Source organism: Phoxinus phoxinus (genome assembly GCF_949152265.1).
Source record: "Phoxinus phoxinus genome assembly, chromosome: 9".
NCBI lineage: Eukaryota > Metazoa > Chordata > Actinopteri > Cypriniformes > Leuciscidae > Phoxinus > Phoxinus phoxinus.
The window spans coordinates 3,734,115-3,751,522 of NC_136884.1; the positions used below are offsets into that span (position 1 = coordinate 3,734,115).

Consider the following 17,408-nt stretch of genomic DNA (forward strand, 5'->3'; position numbering starts at 1 on the left):
AGGTTAAGTGCTAAGGAATATTACCAGGATCAATATGTGACTGCAACTTCACATATAGCGCACCATGTCTTCTCACAGGATAACTTGACTTATACAGAAGGAAAGGAAGTCCCATTTCCGTGGAAAGGGTAGGAAGCTTGCAACAGTGCGCAAACCCCCGTTCATTGCTTACTGGTGGTTAGCGCCGTTCTGTAATAAAGCCTTCGCTGTCATCAACAACTCAGCAGTGTAAACTGGAGCTTATTAAAATTTAATAACCGTCACTTTGTCTCTGTTCACAATAAATAACAAACTCAATTTCCTCCCCGTTACGGCAAGAGAGCCTCCTTAAGCAAGACAAATTAATGGTTTGCAGCACAGACTAACAACATTAACTGGCTAATTAAACAACAATAGAGGATGCTGGGGCTTCTTGCCATAATTATGCAATGTAGTTTAATGAAAAGGTTAACTGTGCATGAGGAATACGATGTCTTTGTCTCAGTGCCAGACCATTTGGGGAGCAGAAAAAGAAACACATTTGCTGGATTTTCCTCACTAAACAAGGCAAATTAAATGTGTTGCACGGCTTCTTGGCACGGCTCCAGCCATTAGTATACCAGACAGCTCAAAACCTTAAATGAGGTGCAAGTACATCCTCCGATGGCTCTGTGATGAACCATTCTTGAGGGCCATGGCCTTGTGTTTAGCACATTGCTATGTGGTGCACATGTGCGAGATGCGGGTTCGAATCAAGTTCACATTTGGTCCCAACTCTATCCTCTTCATCCCATCAATTCCTGTCAGATTTACAATCACAGGCCACTTTATGTACCACCTTGCTAGAACTAGGTTGGACTTCAAGCAGTTGCTGCAGATTTGTCGACTGCACATCCATGATGCAAATCTCCCGATCCACCACATCCCAAAGCTGCTCTATTAAATTGAGATCTGTGGAGTTTAGTGAACTCATTGTCATGTTCAAGAAACTAGTTTGAGATGATTTGAGCTTTGTGACATGGCACGTTATCCTGCTGGAAGTAGCCTTCCGAAGATGGTACACTGTGGTCATAAAGGGATGGATATTGTCAACAACAATATAAACTATGTTCAATTGGTACCAATGTGCCCAAAGTGTGCCAAGAAAGTTTCCCCCGCACCATTGCACCACCACCAGCCTGGACGAATCCATTCTTTCATGTTGTTTACGCTCAAATTCTGACCCTACCATTTAAATGTCGCAGCAGAAATCGAAGCTCATCAGACCAGGCAACTTTTTTCCACTCTGCGTCCCAATTCAGAGGCTGCATTCGAGGGCCAACTGCGTTCCCACGGCATGACGAAGGCTGTCCCAATTCCAAGGCTACTTCAAATGCGGCCTCCAAATGAGTCCTTCGTTTCCCGTGCAATGAAGGATAAAACAGATGGATCCTTCACAGCCTTGCCTATCCCAGAATTCATTGCGCGCCAGTACCGACAGGATTTTTTTTTTAGCGAAATTATGATGTGTTTTTTTTTTTAGATAAATGTTGACATATCTTGCTAAGATGCAATTGTATGGAGAAATGGACCATGGTGAATATATTTAGACAGTTTGTGAATCCTGTTTTGTATTCAGACAGTTTAATAAAAGTTTCAAACAAGTCCAGTACAAACGTTACTGCCTCTCATCAACGGCAGTTGCCACAGTATAGGTGACAAGAACAATCATACAAAGACTAGACCTTTCCGATTAACAAAGCTTGTTCCGACCTTCGTGGCCTTTTTAGTCAGTGTCCTTCGAATGATGCAGCCTCTGAATTGGGACGCAGCTACAGTGTGGTCCGAAGTGTTGTGCGTTCAACTCTTCTGCAGACCTCGGTTGTATAGATGAAATCCTCACACAAGCCGACTAGCTGTGCTCCATATACCTGTATGGCTTGAGAAGCTGGTGACAGCAGTATTATCTAATTGTGAGCTCCAGTGTGACTTCTCGGGGTTGGTCAGGTGACTTACTGAGAGCTCTCCTCCACTGGCCTGCTCTCACTGAAACGTTCGGAAAATGTAATTACAGCCCCTGCTGAGAGGTATGGATAGCCATTTCAGTCAGCCACATTTCCATAAGCTAAGCCTTTAAATATTCCATTAATTGATAATGTAAATGCCCTTGAGACGCAGACTATAAGCTGGTAAATCACTACTGGGGCCTCCTTTCCATTGCATTACTACCGTCTCAGGAACAAAAGCTCTTCTAAAACCTTCCAACGGAGGCCTAACGACCCTTCTGTTTCTACATCTATACAACAAGCTGCTTTTTGCATCTATATCCCAACACATGGCCTATAGGTTGATGAAGTTTACTAGAGTGAAGGGTTTGGGTGTGGTGTTGACCCTCCCCGCAGTGCCTGTAGAGGTGAAGCTCACCTTGAAAAGTGACTTTTTCCTTCATTCTGATGATGAACATTTATGATTCTAGTTACCTAAACTCAAGTAATAGTACCTTGGGTATAAAGGCCACACTGCTACTCTTTAGATGAGATTAATTACAGTCACTCTTGTTTTGTATACTGACCCTTCAGAATCGCTTTTAGGAAGGCATATCTGAGATATAGCGGAAAGAGACAGGAATGAATGCGATAAGGAGAAATCTAACCTGTATCACCCATATGAGCATCACAACTCACTCTGCCGGAAGCCTCTTCCTAATGTTTTCAGCCTTCGATGTTCTGAAAAATGAGAGAGAAAATACAATTAATAAAAAAATATATAAATATGCACACCATATATGCATACCATAATGCTTAGAGATGTGTATGTGTGTGTATTCCAACCACAGTGTGTTTATTAATTGAAATAAAAACCCAGAGAAGTCAAAAACAACCAAGGGATCAATAATGTATGGCTGCGCATTGTGCACACGATGCTGCTGTTAATTATTCAGTAAACGAACTGACATACAAGTCCATTAGTGTTTTTTAAACGCAAAATTACTGTGCAGAAGAGCAGCTAGCTTTCATTTTTTCATGGCTTACGAGCTTAAAGAATTTATGATAGAAAAATATTTATCTCGTTTTGAAAGCGTAGGATGCAAATCTCCAATGATGAACCATAATGGATGATGTCTTTTCAAAAATAAATGCGCTGTACAGAGCATTCCCACTGCAGGCATTTGAGAGGCTTTTGTAATGAATTTGTGATGAAGTGTTGGTTGACAAATAGAGAAACATGAATATTGTAAGCATTTACAGCGTTTTACTTACAAGTTGACACATTTAATATGCTCACTAAAAGCTAACAGGTTTAAATGACTTTTCCTTTAGCTGAGTGCAGAAATGTATTTTGTATGCAGGAGTGATTCTGCATTCTTGTTAAGAGAAGCATGTGTATTCTTGTATAACATCAAAGCATCTGTTCATAACATTCATATATAAAAGAAAAACTGAATACTACCTTGTTCAGCAAATGGTCACACACTAACAGAAGCATGCACATACATGACAAATTTGCCACAGATAATAATTGTAGCATTTTGGAAGAAAAAATTAAATGATTGGGACTGTAAACTAATAAAAAATCAACTACATGTGCGGATTAATTAATTCTATTAATCAAAGTTAATTGCATATTACTAGTTTTTATTATTGTATGTGATTTTTTTTTTTAAATAAATACAAATAAATAAATAAATTTACAGATTCAGGCTGATAGGTCGTTTACATACAATATGCAAGTAATCACCGCATTGCACAAGCTGATTGGCTTCTGCTGATCTGGCAGCCAATAAGATTGCTAGCTCAGCATTTAAATAGTCTGGTTGATTGTTTGCTGTAAGCTGGTCCTGCAGCGCTGCGAGTTCCTCTGAGATCCTCCACCTCCCCCAGCTCCACCTGCCTAGATCTGCGACAGGATTTATAATACATTAACATTGCCATATTCACAAACATGCTAAAACTATTCTGAGGGCTGTCATGATTTGAATTATATATATATACACCATTAATATACATGAAGCTGCGTCATTAACGTAATTTACGTCACGCAGGTAGATGATCTTAGAAGTTAAGAGTTTATCACACTGAGCATCTACAAGCACCCGTAACCCTAGGAGGAGGAATTTTCCATTCTAACACTTTGACCCGATTCTGCTTATCTGTTAGTGATCAGAACATTTTAAGTCGATAAACTCTGGGAACGTTTTCAGTGATCCAGTAATCAAATTCAAACAAACAAACAGTCTAAAACATAGTAAGCGCGTTATATTGATGCACAAACAACTGTGCGCGCTCTCGATCACTGATTGCACGCTGTATTTATGTACATACACATTTCAGTTCATTCGCATTGTTTCCACACACACTCGAGATAATGTTGGATTCGTCATGACTACGTTGCTGTGTTTAGTAATCGTGGGTTTATGCGGCCAAAGTCAAAGCGGTTGATTTAGGAGTATTTTTTGGCGTCTCCATATGGTCCTGCTCGGTATCGCAGCTTGACTCATCTAAAATGAAAACAAGCTCTTAGTTGTTGCTCTGTACATACTATACATAGTGAATTCTGTAAAGTTATTTTTCTGTAGTTTTTTTTCATGGGTGCTTTGGTGTGCATACATTTATTATATAATAGAATTATTTGGACTCCTTATATCATTTTGGTTATTTTGTGTCCTTTCAGGGTCTCCAAGGGTCCTTGGTTTTTGAGAATCGCCCCTTCAATCTGATTATTTACTTTACTGGATATAGCAAATGACAAAAAAAAATTATGTGTTAAACGAGATAAAAGGCATATGCTTAATTTCACAATAAGTGTGTGATTAATCACAACAAAAGTGTGATCAATCCTATTAAAAAATGTAATCGATCGATAATAACTAATATATATATATACACACATGAATTATATATTAATATAATTTTTTTATTGGATTGTTATTTAAAAAAAAAGTGTTTTATAATATGTTTTATACTGCCAATCTAAGGCCCAAATGATATCCATCATATCGGTTTGTTACTACCCATGTGTAACCACACCAAGGCCTTTGATCACTGGTTAGCTGTGTATACATTAAAGATTTATTTTTCTTACACCCCTGGAGGTATGCTTAAAGTATTTTCACACCCTTTCTTTCCCTCGCCTCATCTATCCCACAAACATGTCACCTCGTTACGAAAACTGACAGGAGTCAAAAAAAAAAGCAGAGACGGTAAACAGCTACACGACTGCGGGACCGAGCATTGCTTTCAGAAGATCACAGAGCAGAAATTGCACCTGACATTTCAAAAGACAAAAAAGTTACGTGCACACACGCTCCGCTGACAGAGTTTCTCCCCCGTTGCCCTCTCTGGGGTGTTTCTTTATTAATGAGCAGCACACATAAAACGCAACAGTATGACTGAGGGTGTCACTCATCAAAAAAACTCCAGTCACAGCCGTCTCCTCGCATGGAGAGGAACGATTCTTTTTTATAAGGACCAGAGACAATCGCTGATTGCCCGGTCTTTCAGATGACCAGACCTTCAAGCCTCATTTTTCAGACACGGTATGAATATTGTATGCAAAGTGAAGCTAGTTTTTGGCAGCACAGGAAGGAGCCGCAGATATAGAGAGGAAGGCTTTTCCTCAAAGACGGCTTTACTCTGTGAATATGTGTGCGTTTGTGTGTGTGTGTGTTTTGTGTGTGTGTGCACATGCAGGAAAAAGTGAAACCAAGAAAATGCTTGAGTGAGTGACACTTTTTTTTTACCCAAGAAAGAACTGTTATTTTATTCTTCTAACGCAACACGCCAACCTCTGGATATTGTTTTTTCCCCTTAAAGATGCACAGAAATAATACACTAATTTATTTTCCTAGCAAGAAAACAAAACAAGAACATTCCCAAAATAGGATCACACTCTCCATTTAATAGTGTGCATAATCAAAGAAGTGTAGCACAACAGAAGTTTTGGTGTGCACAGCAGAGTAACTCATAGCTGTGGGGCTAATAGGGTGGGGGTGGGGAGTCTGGCAGGGACAGGTTTGATGTGGAGCTGTCACTGATGGAGAAGGTAGCTGAGCATGTCCAAAACACCAAACACAGACCTCTGCTCCTCCTCTGCTCCAAAAAACAGAATACAGGAACACAGTTGTTTGAATAATAAATACTTGTGGCACTCGAGTGGCAGGGTGCCTGCAGAGACGCGCGCCCAGAAAACGATGTTGATGTGTAGGGAAAGCCTGGCCCGACATATGTTGCCATGAATAAGGTATACAGGAGACATCAATGCAGCTTCCGGATTTCCAGGTGCAGGAGTTTCTCTCTGGCGTAAATTGACACATCCTGAGAGGGAATAAACTTTTGGAGAAAAGCAGCGTCCGTCGGATAAAAAAAAAAATCGCCACAATTCATTTCCCGAGATGCTGACCGAGTCTGTGGAACTTTTCTACCTGTTTTCTTGGGTGATGGCATCTTATTACCGATTTAAAACCCCACGAGAAAAAAAAAATCTCTAGCTGGTCATTAGCTCGACTCCTAGCGGATATGGCCAAGGTGTCCTGGTAGACCATCTTGGCAAAGGATACACTGATATTAAAATTCTAGATTATCATGATAGACAGATTATTGGCTGAAGATATTAATGGCTGATATCAAAATTATATACTGTATTTTCTCCAAATAAATTACAAATAAAACACTAAAAACCAGTGCTGTCAAATCGTATCTAACATAAAAGTTTATGTTTACATAATATTTGTGTACATATATTATTAAATTTACATATATCATGTATATGTCTGTGCATATACACACATGTATAGTATGTGCGTGCATGTGTGTGTATACCGTATATATACACACAGACATACATACAATATATATAAATTTAATATATAGTAACATTATGCAAACACAAACTTTTATGAAAGATGTGATTAATCACGATTAATCGGTTAGACAGCACTACTAAAAACTAAAATCAACAGCTTCCTAGTCTAGCTTTCTAATAAACCTGGTAAATGAATATTGCTGGCTCTGTGATGAAATAAAATCTTTAATCTCTTCAATCTTGGTCAGTCTGGTTAGAGTTAGCAGACTGCTAACTGGATAATGCTGATTATTTAATAATATGACAACCAAATTAATCCACTTACTTTATAAATACACGTTCTTCGTCTTACTGTGTCTAATTTATTAATTTTGAAAGTTGCTTCAAATGACTTTTGACTTTCTTTTCATTGATGAGAAAAATAATGTTAACTAAGGCTACTAAGTGATGCAGCGGATCTACAATCTTGCCAATAGTTAATGCAGTAGAGCAAATACATTTTTGCATCATTATAGAGATGCTCTTAAGTGAACTTTACCTTCAGCCTCCACATCCCAGACAAAAAGTCTCTTAAAAAGTGGCAGCCGGTGGCGTTTCAAAATGCGACATTATGAACTCATATTCAGCTCTGGCTCCATTCCGGTGAGGAACACTTTTCACATTGAATATTCTGTTTGATTCTGAAATATGACACATTACGGAAGTAAAATGGGTTGCAAATGTCATTTCTGACTTTGACTGTGTTCCAAGACACAGTTTGACCACATTAAGTTAGTATAACTTAGTTTTTCCAACAGGGAGTGCAGTCTAAAAAAAGAAAAAAATATTAAAAGAGCTTGGGAAAAAAAAAGATCACTGAGCAGGTGACTAATAAAAATCAAACTGTACGCATGCAGGTGCGGGTGGCAGAATATTTCATCCATTTTGGGACAGCTGTGTCTTTTGATGGCCCTGGGAATGGAGCCATTTTAGTAGTTGATGTGTCCATCCGTCGCCGATATCTAATACGCGGTTACGCCGCGCGCCGAACATGACAGAAAATCATTAGCCACCATTGGCTGCTAACTGTCACATGAATGATTGAAGCAGCAGTGAAGCGTTCAGTTTTGCGTGGCAGTTAAACGTCTGCCTGAACGAGCGAGAGCCCAGCGAGACCCATGATGAAGCATCTTGGAGCGAGGCCACAGTCACCCTCCTACATAAAGACAGAGAGAACGAGAGCGGGAGGGGAAAGAGCACCTGTGTTACAACCAGCTGAGATCTGACACCGGGGTCAATCCAGCCATATGGAGTCTGCTCTATACCAAAGAACTCTAAATGCCATGGCTTTGCACAGCTAGCCGGACACAAAGAGGAAGTCAACACTTCGAGGGCACAGAGGGGAACGGTACCTTCATAAAATCTCGGTAATCCTAGTCCCAAGATGCTTTGAGAGGATTTGCCTAGCAGACCAGTGGACGGGTGCGCTGCCTGCAAACTGGAGGAGAGAGTCGCTCTGACACAGTTCCCCCATGTCTGAGCCTCTATACTGTAATGAAAGGCTGTTCCCCATACTGGGCCATGTAGAGATTCTCCAGAGTTCCCCTGAGCCCTATCAGCTCCTCCTGAGAGAGAGAGAGAGAAACACACACACACACACACACACAGTGAGATGGAGAACTCCTCAAGGGATTGACCAGTCTGTCTATGCTCACTGACTACAGTCGCTGTTATTCCGGCTCCCTCCCGTCTCAGCAATCCCTGTTCATTAAGGTCATTACTGTAAAATGTTTTTCCTTCATTTCAAAGTGGGAAACACATGAATTAAAATGGTGGAAAATTGTCAAATTACAAATTGAGCCAGCACCTCAATTATTTGCTTCATTTGATAATAACGTGTGGTTAATTATTCAAAGAGGTTAATTAAAACGAGGTTGATGAAACTGGAATAATGCAAGGGCTGCTAAAATTTTCTCGTTTGTGTCCAACTTGCATGTCTGAGCTAAATATTTTTGACAATTAAATCCTAATTAATATAAACATCAAGAAATATTAAATCAACACTCATCTGTTCACTCAATCATGGGCCTCAGTGCTAAATGGGTTTCCCATAAAATGTACAGGAATATTTTTTTACGCTTATTAATTTTACTCTACATCTGACTATATCAGGAATCACTCAAGACCTTGTTCTTTCAATAGAATTATTATATTTTAAATACAATAACAATGACCATGCTCACCATCCATCCTCTACTAAAAAGATATGCAAAGACAGGCAGTGTATTACAGTGATTTTACCACGGTTAACTGTATAGTTATGCACACTGTGAAGCAGACCCAAAAACCCTCTTAAACTGGTAAAATCACTATAATAAGCAACAATGACAAAAGACCCCGAGTTTAAATAAATAATTACATTATTATTCACATTAATATTATTTTATACAATCAAATTATAATTATAACATGTAATTATTAAACATGGGATCTTTTGGTGTCTTATTACAATTAGATAATTCCATCCCCCAAAAAATTCTTAATTTACTGTGATATACTGGTTCGTAGTATGAACTAATGGGCAGTCAATAGTGTGGTTAAATCAGTTATTTGACAATTGATTTTAAAACGGGTCATCCAGTAAATAAGAAAATACTGGTTTAGAGTGCCAAACAGGGAGGTAAAAGCACTGGCTCAGTCCCACTGGAGCGTCTTGACGTGAGCCCTACAGGGCATTATTATGGGACCCGGAGCGATCCCAGTCTAACCGCCCCGCCAGTCAGCTTGTTTTATTTACTCCGAGCGCTGTGTCCGTCTCACTGATGTGTCTGCAAGGACTGGGGAAATAAAGCTGTTCGTCTTTTTATGGCTGCCGGTACTGTTTACGGCTGATGTGTCCTAACCGCCAGACGACACTATTTATCTGCCTCCAGACGTCCGGCTCACTCGATACCATTCCCTCGTGCAATATTTCACCTCGAAAGTCCATTCCTCAACTGAAGTGTGTGTGCTCATGTGTGTGTGTGTGGGGGGCGGTTTGCCGGGTGAAAGATATTCAGGTAATCACTGTTAATACAAAGGTTAACAGCTTAAAATATGGTTAGTAAAAATGTTAATCTTTCTAGCAGTGCTTGTTAAGGCAAATATTAACCTTAAGTATAAAACTTTGACACGTAACTAATTAGTGCTACAAAGATTAACAATATCTTATGATTCACAATTTATTATTTTTGACTGGCAGAAAAAAAAAAATCTCTTATGCTCGCATCGAAAAAGAATCTGAGCCATATTTAGGAGAACGTCATAGAAACGTAAGGGGCGGGTCTTTTGACTTGGGCCACCTAACAACCACTTTGAAACCACCTAGCAACGCCTTTATAAACATCCAGAACGGTTTGGCACAGGTATATTTTCTTCTAAAAAATAATAATAATTTAGTTAAAAATTATATAGTAAAATAGTACTATAAAATAATTATAAAATTACAAAATAATAATACTATAAATATACTATTTTATTAATAGTGGTTATTAAAAATAACAAAATATATAAAATAAAATTTTTAGAAAGAACTTTTCCTTATTAAGATTTTTTTTCATGATCTCTCACTATATGAAAATAAACTTGTTTCCAACAAAAGCATCATGAAAGAGTCTGCTGTTTTTCCATTTCCCCTGCCGTCTCCAGTCAGTAGGAACTGACCGGGTTTTTCGACTTAAAAATATTTTCATCATGGGCTGGCAGCACCCTTTCATGCTTTCTCCTGCGGAGTTCATATAGACATGCTTGGTTTAAACCACCTTATTAAAGAAAATAAAAAAAATAAAAAAAGGATTGCAGGAGGAGGGTGTGCGCGCGGGAGAGAGAAAGAGAGAAAACGAGAAGAAAAAAAAGAAGAAAAAAAAAGATGCTGGGGCCTGTAGTAAATCCTGACACTTCCACGCACACTTGAATTTCGTTTCAAACACTTGTCTTTCCGTACCATAATAGATGTCAGCTCCTCTGATGTCGCACTAGCAGGAGGCAGAATAAGGTCTCACTCTTGTGCGTTTTGAAGCTATCAGTCGACGCGACTCTGTGTTGTGCCACATCAAAAAGGGGAGACACCGCGTCACCTGCCGCGCTCTGAACGAAGTATCTTCAAATCAGTTGTCCAAGACATTTCCCCCTATTAGTGCTCCACTCCCACACAGGCTTAAGACGCAGACGGGCCCCTGTTGGATGTGCTAAGCGGGCCTCTGTGTTACAGCTGATAGATCATACAGCCTCGCTGCTTTTATTACGCCGTGTGATGACATGTCCGTCAAAGCTCTGCATGGAGAGGCGAGAAAAGAGGCTGGGGATGTAACCGCGAGCTGATACGCAACTAATAAACAAACGCGTGCTAGTGTTCACCCAGCCGCTGGTGAGAGCGTTTGAAAATGCCATGTTTACTGCAGAGCTGCTGAAAGGCCCGAGAAGAACAAGAACAAGGCAGAATGCATTATCATAACAGCTAATAAACAGCCAAGCTGGTCAAGATTTCAATATATTTGTGTTGTTATTATATATATATGTTTTGGGAATCGAAGATAAAAAGAGTAAAAGGAGTAAAAGTATCATAACCATAGAGTCATGTCAGATATATGTCAGAGCCATGGCATAGGTAACATGAAAGCTTTTGAAATGTTGTAGCTCTGGTAGTCTCATGGGTGATGCGGGTTCAAGAAGCCTGTGATGTTTTCTGAACTCTTCCCAACAATTTAATGTCTCTTCCTAACAGTATCTCTCTAAAATAGTTTCAAAATGGCCTCAAAAGCCCACTAAAATAAAAAATAATTAAAGCTAAATTAATAAATGATAAAATTAACAAAAAACTGCAAATAAAATAAATACCATTATACGAAAGCCTATAATACATATATTAAAATAAAATAATAAGGTAAAATAAAATGATACATAAAAAAACAATAATAATAAAAATAATAACAAACCTAAGTATGTGTTTTCTGCAATGGAAGTGGTGTGAGGTGTCTATGTCCATATACTATAGGTATGTATACAGATGCAAGACTCAAGGGTGTCTGTTTGCCTGTGTGTGTGTGTGTGTGTGTGTGTGTGTGTGTGTGTGTGTGTGTGTGTGTGTGTGTGTGTGTGTGTGTGTGTGTGTGTGTGTGTGTGTGTGTGTGTGTGTGTGTGTGTTCCTGAAAGCACGTGGGTACTGGAGCTGTGTGTTTTGGGGGTGAGTGTAATCTGAGTAGATCATGTTTTCCAGACCTCAGATGAAGAAAAACAGCTCTGGCAGTCTGCCGTTTCATCTCCTGCACTGGGGTCCAAAACAAAGAGAAGATGATTGATTGGATGATGAATAATTTAGGGGCAGAGAGCTGTGGGACGAGCAGCACAAGCGTGAGGCTGCCCCGTTCCTGGTCTCTCCTTAAAGATCGCATTACAAGAAAAAGTTGCCCCTGATTATGCTAATGCCTGTCACTGTTCATTTACTAAACGGATATATGGAAAGCGAAGGAAGCCAAAACAGAGGGGCACTCTGGGAGGAATGGAAACGGAGGATCCCTGTGCAGCCCAACTTGAACTTTCAGTGAGAGGATTCAATGTACCTGCTCATACTCAAACAGAATCCGTTCCTACAGATCTTTAGACGGAGGTGGCCTCCTCATTACATTATCTCTGTAATGTTTGAACATATTTAATGAACATGCAATACAGCACACTGAATGAGCATAGATGTAAATTAGCACTTCCTTAAAATACAGCAGCTCTCAGTTAGGAAGAGTTCCAGAGATTGGCTCAACACCATCCCCCATTGCATTTACACCACTGACCACAGGGGGCGCTGATGTGATGCATTTGCAGCCACACAAAATCAAGAGGAGATACACACAGGGCTTTTTTTCCAATATCAACTCTCATGAAATTTCATTTGGATTGTAAATGTACTGTAATTTACTGTCATAAATGTGTAATAGGCCCCTGAATCCACTGACATTGTGCTGGCTAATCAACTCATTTAAAAATGAATAGAGATCTATTAAGAAAGAACTCAGCATTACGCATGGTTAAAAACTTGACTTTTTGGTGAAAACCAAGGAACTTTTTTGGGGAGCGTTCTCATTTCATACAATTTTCTCTAACAGCCTACACTTAGTTTAAATTAATTTCCATTTAAAAACAGATTTTTTCAAAAAGTCCTATTCTCATGTGTTTTGCAGATTTAAATTGAACCAAAATTCCTACACTTGAAAAACAAAATAGCATTTGCAATCTTATTTGAAATTTTAAAAAGACTTTGGAATAGGATCGTGCGCTACAAAAAATTATAAAAATGTATGTTCAGTTATTTATGTTTAGATTTTTATTTTATTTTTATTTCAATTTAGGTGTATATATTTCCAATCTTATGCAATTTTATTTATAGAACTAACTTCAATACTAAAAAAAAGTCAAGCTAAGTAAAAAAATAAAAAAAATGATATAAGTTCACAACACATTGATGAAAAACCGCTATGCTAATATCCCAAGAGGCAATCCACTGTAAAAACATGTAATCAAATTGAATTTCAATTTTGTGACCAAGTGGTGTGTAATGGAAAGATTGCTGGATGCAAATCACCTGCGCTCCTAGTCAGAAATCAAGAGCCGTGTGCATGCGCGAGTGTGTGTGAGAGCGAGAGTATAATTCACCCCCCGGTAAGAGTAAATTCAGAACGGTGAGGGTGAATCAGTGGCGAGGAGAATGATTGAGTCCCTCTTCCTCAGATCCCACCATCAATGTACAAATGAACAGCTTGGAGGTGAGATACCCGGTGAGGAAGAGGCTCTATCACACCAGTCGTCATTATTCGTCTCCTCTGGTCCCTGAGAATACTGACGGCGAGGGTCCGGGAGGGGGTGGGTCGAGATGGTGTCCTGTTCGAGGCTTATAATGGCCTCCAGGACAGAGAGAGATGGAGTACTGACAGACTGAGGCAGTGTGACAGGCCGCTGCCGCACTCTTTTAATTCTATCGCTGTCTCTACTCCGTCGCTCCTGTGCGTGTACGGCGGACGGCGCTGGGAGGGCAGCGGTGTGTGATATGAAGAGGATGAGCATCCACACACTCGCATGTGCTAAAAAATTAACTGAAGGCTTAACTATCACAGGAAAAGGGCTGTGTGTTTTATGGTTGTGGGGCGGTAAGAGTTGTAAGGTCATAGTAATTAAGAAAAACCTGCCTTGAAGGTTAGGATATCTCTGCACACCTTCAAAAGTCCTTTTAAACTACATTCTCTGTGCATTTTGTGCTTAAAGGGTTAGTTCACCCAAAAATGAAAAAAAAAAATTCTGTCATTAATTACTCACCCTCATGTTCTCCAAACCCGTAAGACCTTCGTTCATCTTCAAAACACTGATTAAATCCGCAAGCTTTCTGACCCGCATATAGACAGCAACGCAATGGATAATCTCAAGGCCCAGAAAGGTAGTAAAGACATCATTATAATAGTCTAATGTGACTCCACTATGAAAAAAACAAACAAAAATAACAACTTTATTGAAGAATTTATTCTCTTCTGTGTTAGTTTTTTATTCTGTTGGCGTAATAAACACATTGCAATGCTTCAGGTTCCACGTCAGAACGCAGGATTTGTATTGGCCAGCTCCTGTGTCAGCATCACACGCATGTGTCATGGTGATCACGTGAACAGTTTCGGCCAATTGACGTCGGCATTGGGTTTACTACGCCAACAGCATAGGAGACTTACACAGAAGAGAAGAAATTCTTCAATAAAGTATTTTTTGTGCACAAAAATAATTCTCGTCGCTGAGTAATTCTCATTTTGGGGTTTACTTCGGCCTCTTCGGTTTACTGTTCGCGTGGCAAAATTTATCATCAGGAGGGTCAGCCCAATTTGTATGTCTGTGTGGACGGTGTGCATACAACGACGCATGTGAGAGTGATTTGAGAGCTTGAAAACAAAAGTCAACTAGATAATTTGCACACGCTGAAAGAGTCTTTCTGCGCTCATGGCCATGGAGTGTACTTTAAAAAAGGCAGAGTGGAACGCAGAGAGCTTCAACGTGACCTTGTATTCATTATTAAGATGTAAAGGTTCTGATGATCTTTAAAATAGTTTATTTATAGTTTAAAATAGTTCACCACCTATAAATGAAAATTGTAAGCATTTACTCACCCTCATGTTGCTCCAAACCTTTATGTCTTTCTTTCTTCTGTGGAACACAAAACAGAATGTTCCATGTTTAGAAATGTATGTTTTCGCCAACAAATGACAAATAGAACAAAGTATAATAAAAATCATCTAAACAAAATTTGGCAAAAATTCCAAATCTTACGAAGCCTTTATGTGAGGGAGACACATTGAACCCTTCTACAGGATGGCTATAAAACACATAAAACACAAATGAGATGATTTTAATGGAAGATTTAAGGCAATTAATTCCTTACATTTTGACCTGTTGTGTGTAAAAAGCGTATAGCTTTAGAAGACTCAGAATGTTTATGATAAATCACTTTTATGATAAATATAGACTTGTAAAGAACTTTAATTTGTAGGTGATGTAACACCCAAAAAGTTGTTTCTCCTTCTTGTTATGCATGTCACGTAATACTGTACCAAAAACCCAATCAACTGAACCTTACCGTTAAAATGATGCCGCACAGTTCATGCCAGTGAGTTTCCAGCGCTGGACTCTCTGAACAATCCCAGCTGCTTCTCTGTGTCACTGAACTCTCAGGTAATTTTGAGGTGAGGTCATTTTAACCTCTGAACACACACAGGTTACAGCTGAAGTCTCTGGAATAGGAAAAAAGGATGATGGGTAGGCAGTAAATATCAGTGCTAGTGAGGTATAGTATTCTCCTGACAGGAACGAGACTGACATCATTTTAAGCAAAGAATGAGAACACCACACGCTGAATACAATCAGAGTAATAAAAACATGACTTTTGCCTGTTTATATTGTAAATTGAGCATTGTAAAGTATAACATTATTTAAATTGGCTTAGATATATTTGAACATATCTCATTTCATTGAAATACAGGTTGTCGGTTTAATTAAATGTGCATTGTGTAACATTTAGGAGGATCTGTTGACAGAAAAGCAATATATATATACATAACTATGTTTTGAGTGGTGTAAAAATACCTTACATAATGAACCGTTATGTTTTACTACCTTAGAATGAGCCTTTTCTATCTACATACACCGCGGGTCACTTCCACTTCACATTGAAATCGCCATTTTGCGCCGACATATTTCTAAACGGACAAACGCGTTTCGTCACTATGTTGTTCTTAATGCAAAGAAGCTAGCTAAAGTCAGCGAATAAAACACTGACACAATCATGAACAAGTAACAATAATATTCGCAATAACATATTTTACTGAATAATTAAGTAAACATAATTTCTTAATTTATATTTGTAAAGAAACCTCATTGCTTAACTGGCTGCTCTCTACTGTCTCCATACGACGACATCTCTTCCTGTCGGCCACCGTAACTTCTGTTGCTTGCAATTCGCAAACTCACCACTAGATGCCGCTAAAAATAACACCGTGCACATTTAAGCTTTAAATTTTGTGTTAAAAGATTGACAACTATTTGGAGTAATTGATTCTATAATGAGATTAATTTGATAAAAGAACCATCTGCATTTGATTATCCATATTGTATTGTATCTTCATGCAGCAAGTGAGTTTACTCTAAATAATAAAAGAAGAGGGTAATTATCTAAAAACAATTTCACACTAGCCTTGTAAACGTGTAATTTACTGCAATTATACTTTTGAAACTGTATTTCAAAAGTTCATCCTGCAGTTCTTCACCTAAGACTTCAAATGTGAATCTGTTACTATAAATAATTTTTGCTTGTTTTTAAAAACTGACGGAATAGACCAGAATAATTTTCTAATGAAAAAATAAAATAAAAATCGCAGCAAGCTACAGAAATAAACACTTTTCTAATACATTTGCATGTTTCTTGCAGAATCTTTAAGGTGTCTCTAAGATCATAAAAATGTTAATTTTTTTGTTTTATAATGTCCAGAAAATAAAATCATAATGGAAATTACCCAAATGATCCTGTTTAGAAGCTTATCCTTTCACGTTTCTCAGTTGTTCTAAAAATGAGTGACAAAGCCTGATTTTAACATCATTGAGTCACTGAGGAACGAACTCAAATGTGCAGAGTATGCTGGGAAACCAAAGAGAGTATAGGACCTAGAGGATTTTTAAGAATCGCGTAAGGCTTCTCTGCTCAGGACAAACCGGAGATTCATTCAATCAACACAAAAGACTGTCACTGATGTTCGATCATGGACCAAGATATCAGGACAGCATTGTTTCTGTTCTTTAAAAAAACTCTTGTCATGTAAGGTGTATAAATCACAAAAGTAACAACTATATATATGAAATCCAAATGAATTTAGAACAAAATAATACAGAGACATAATATTAAGGCACTTAAAACACCCAGACTCCAAACACTTTTAAAGCGGTGCGGCTGAAATACTTTAACCGTCTTCTCCTCAGTTCTTCACATGCCAGTCAAATCACCTCAGAGGCATGGGATGCGTTCGGAGCCTGTTTAAAAGGCCAGACACATAACTTTGGTTTACAACACTGTATGAGTAGGCAGAGACAGAGAAAGAGACAAAAACACTGCCGATATTTTT

At 38.7% G+C, this 17,408-nt stretch overlaps 1 long non-coding RNA gene across 2 annotated transcripts; it reads right to left on the reverse strand.

Annotated features, from left to right (window-relative positions):
* Positions 1–8,031: 8,031 nt before the first annotated feature.
* Positions 8,032–16,227, reverse strand: LOC307003555. 2 transcript variants are annotated; one of them, XR_013798748.1, is made up of 5 exons: positions 16,167–16,221; positions 15,910–15,992; positions 15,374–15,527; positions 14,907–14,943; positions 8,032–8,363 (listed from the first exon to the last, which is right to left on the reverse strand). It is a non-coding gene; the product is annotated as an uncharacterized lncRNA (long non-coding RNA). The 2 variants fall into 2 exon arrangements; XR_013798749.1 differs by lacking the exon at positions 15,910–15,992 and having other exon boundaries at positions 8,037–8,363; positions 16,167–16,227.
* Positions 16,228–17,408: the final 1,181 nt, after the last annotated feature.